General features: G+C 40.2%; 1 long non-coding RNA gene across 1 annotated transcript; it reads left to right on the forward strand.

The window, feature by feature from the left end:
• Positions 1–1,177: 1,177 nt before the first annotated feature.
• LOC131696077 (uncharacterized) lies at positions 1,178–2,111 on the forward strand. The gene is made up of 3 exons (XR_009306721.1): positions 1,178–1,384; positions 1,441–1,683; positions 1,762–2,111. It is a non-coding gene; the product is annotated as an uncharacterized LOC131696077 (long non-coding RNA).
• Positions 2,112–3,160: the final 1,049 nt, after the last annotated feature.

Genomic DNA, 3,160 nt, shown 5'->3' on the forward strand with positions numbered 1-3,160 from the left:
AGATTTAATTGTGGCAACACTGATTACTGGTACATCACATAAGTTCTATTGAAATATTTTGTAAAAGCTACGTGAAAAGTCACGTAAGTATTACGAGAAAAAATCCGATGAAGTTCATGAGTTCATTCTGGTTTACCTGTGATCCACGTAAGTGTTAAGTGAAAAGTGCGATGGATGAAAATCACATGTTTTCAAGTAGCATTAACGTGTGGATTATTTTGAGTGTAGGAATGAAACATGGAATTGGCAGAGAATAGGGAAAGAGACGAATAGTGTGAAGTCAAAAATACCTTATTGAGCAGACCAATCGTGCAATGTATATAAACATTACTCATGCCGGAGTTAGAGAAGATAAGTATTATACATCTATCAAAAAAGAAATTTGAGTTTTCGTCAGAATTTAGTTCAATCGTGATTGTTAGGTGCATTCTAGAGCATATGTATGAGTAAAAACAAGCTTTAGAATTATTTCATCTCTTTGTTTCGAAATGCACATCTTTTGATAAACAAATCCAATGATCGACGTACGGTTTGTTTTCAAAATATAATTAGGTTTTACACCAACCGACATAACCCCACAAAACGAGCCGGATGAACTTCTTTTGACAATTCTCGGTGGTTTGTTTACATGGAAGTTACGTGTGTTCGAATGTAACAGATGAGCAACCGTTGCGCTCGCACTCACGCATCTGACAAAGTAAACAAACCACCAAGTATTGTCAAACATGAACTTCATTCATTATGAGTTCAATCGTGTCGTTATCTTGTAGAACTCAATAGGAGTCATTGAAGTGCTGCCTGTGGAAGCGGTTGCCAAAATTCTAGTGTTAAAATCATCATAAAGGGAGTGTTGCCGTTTTGACTGATTTTCACTCTTCGTCTCTTTCCCTATTCTCTTTGGGAATTGGGTGTTTTCGGTACTCATTCCCAGTGCGGCAAACAAAAGGCGCATCGTGCTCCAATATGGCGGATTGCGTTTGACGTTCCCGTCCCGAGCTATTAGAGCGAAAGAGAGCGTGTTCTGTATTCGCGTTTCTGATAATCGTATGATTCTCCTTCTTGCTCTTTCATTTTCTCGGACGTGATTCAATGCGTTTTTGTTTTCCTTTTTTTCATGCCGAGCAACGGGAGCAGCTGAAAAAAGCATTGTTTGTTTCTTGTTTGTGGCATTGTTTCTCAAGCCGCAAAGTTAACACATTTAATCGTGGCCTCGAAGAACACCAGGTTCTCGATGGCAACGCCGGCAATTGTTGAACAAAATTACCTCGTACGTAAAGTCAGTACCGATCAAAACATTGTTTTTCGGTAACGGTTTCAGATCGTAAAACGAGTCCCGCCACCGTAAAGTTCTGATGCTGCTGTTTGCTGATATATTGATCACAAAGTGAGTAGTGGTTTCATTTTTATTTATTGAATTTACATCAGTTTGCTTTTTTTCAGTGGCAACCCGGAATAACAAACTGCAAAATATTGCAGACTGGTGATCGGAAAAGGTTCCAAGGAAGCCAATGAGGAGCAAAACGCGGCATACAATGCATTGACTCAACTGGCTATCGCTTGTCCGACTGTGAATAGCGATCTCCAACTCGTTTCTTCCTATTTTGATCATCTGTCACAGGAACCGGTCGAATTACATACCCTGATAAGAGACGCCTAGATATAGCATCATCAATATCATCAAACGTAAGCTCATTTTGTCCTGACCTGAACTGCAAAGCTGAAATTTTTAAAGATCTTTTCTCATTATTAATTTCCCTCCAGAATGCCCATCGATCGATGCTTCAATCGGACTCTATCAAAACGTTAGTATAATAAGTTCTACCATTAAACTGCTGCATAGCTCGGAACCATCTCCTGAAGGCACCGAGGAAATGGAGACTAATCATGGTGATGTAAACACGAAAGCTATGTCCCTCATAGCACTTCTGCAGTGATCACGCCAAAGCTACAATCCGAGAGGATGTCACTCATTGATTGGGCTATCTGGTTATTATTGATGAGAATTTTTTTGCTAAATGCTACTTGAGGTTCTTCTGGTTCTGTTGAAGATGACCAAGAATGTGCACTGCATATTGCCATGGTTTAAATTATTCAATCGTGTGGAGAGTGACAAGCGGATCAGGATTCGATAGGAAATATTAACGATTAAATGCTTATCTAAAACGCTTGTGCCATCTGGTTGTTGACGATAATTATTGATTTGCTCTCGAAGGATAATGGTAAGTTATGTATGACATTTTATGTTATTGACAGCACACTGCACCGGTGTTGGTGCTACACTCATTCAACTTTGGGTGTAATCATTCTATTTCTTTTTTGCACTACACCGGTGTAGCACCAAGCGAAAATGAAAACGCTATTAAATTGCGTTGCGATAATATCGATAATAATATTGGATCGACAGTTGACACAGCTGTGAACGTTGTTAAACTTGTACCTAAAGGCAGAACACTTGATGAACTTTCTTTCGTATCGTTCAAAGCTGGTATTGATTTGCAGCTGAAAGATTTATCTCTATCCAAATCAACATGGCAGAAGGGAATTGTTTTCCGACCATTTGATTTCCAGCCCTCGTCGAACACACGTAATATTTTTCGCTTCTTGCCAACACCAGCAGACACTAAATCACAATAAGCCACTCTTCGCACGTTCCTACTGTCACACAGAAAGTTCTACTGATGCTCAAGAATTACCAGCGGATTTAACCTGCATCCGCACACCTCCGTCTGCGCATCAGTTTTCTGCTACCAACTCCAACAGACGTGGTCCGAATCGTGAAAGAAGTTACCGTCCAATCTCGCTTTATTATCAGAACACTCGTGGAATCCGGACGAAGACAAATTTATTACTATTAAATATTTCTCAGTGCGATTATGACGTTATTGCCTTTACTGAAACTTGGCTGAATAACGACGTTTCAAACTCTGAGCTAGCTCTGAACTATACTATTTACCGTTGTGATAGAAACCCCCAAACCAGCCAGCACAGACGAGGAGGGGGGGTCCTGATAGCAGTAAAAAACGGCCTTCAGAGCTCTGCTATTTGTATTGCTGACTGTGATCAATTGGAGCAAATTATCGTTCGCATCTCATCACCAAACTTTGATATGATAGTGTGCTGTATATATCTGCCGCCCAACAGTGAGCCCCTGTTGTACGAG

The sequence above is a fragment of the Topomyia yanbarensis genome, unplaced genomic scaffold, assembly GCF_030247195.1.
Source record: "Topomyia yanbarensis strain Yona2022 unplaced genomic scaffold, ASM3024719v1 HiC_scaffold_691, whole genome shotgun sequence".
Lineage (NCBI taxonomy): Eukaryota > Metazoa > Arthropoda > Insecta > Diptera > Culicidae > Topomyia > Topomyia yanbarensis.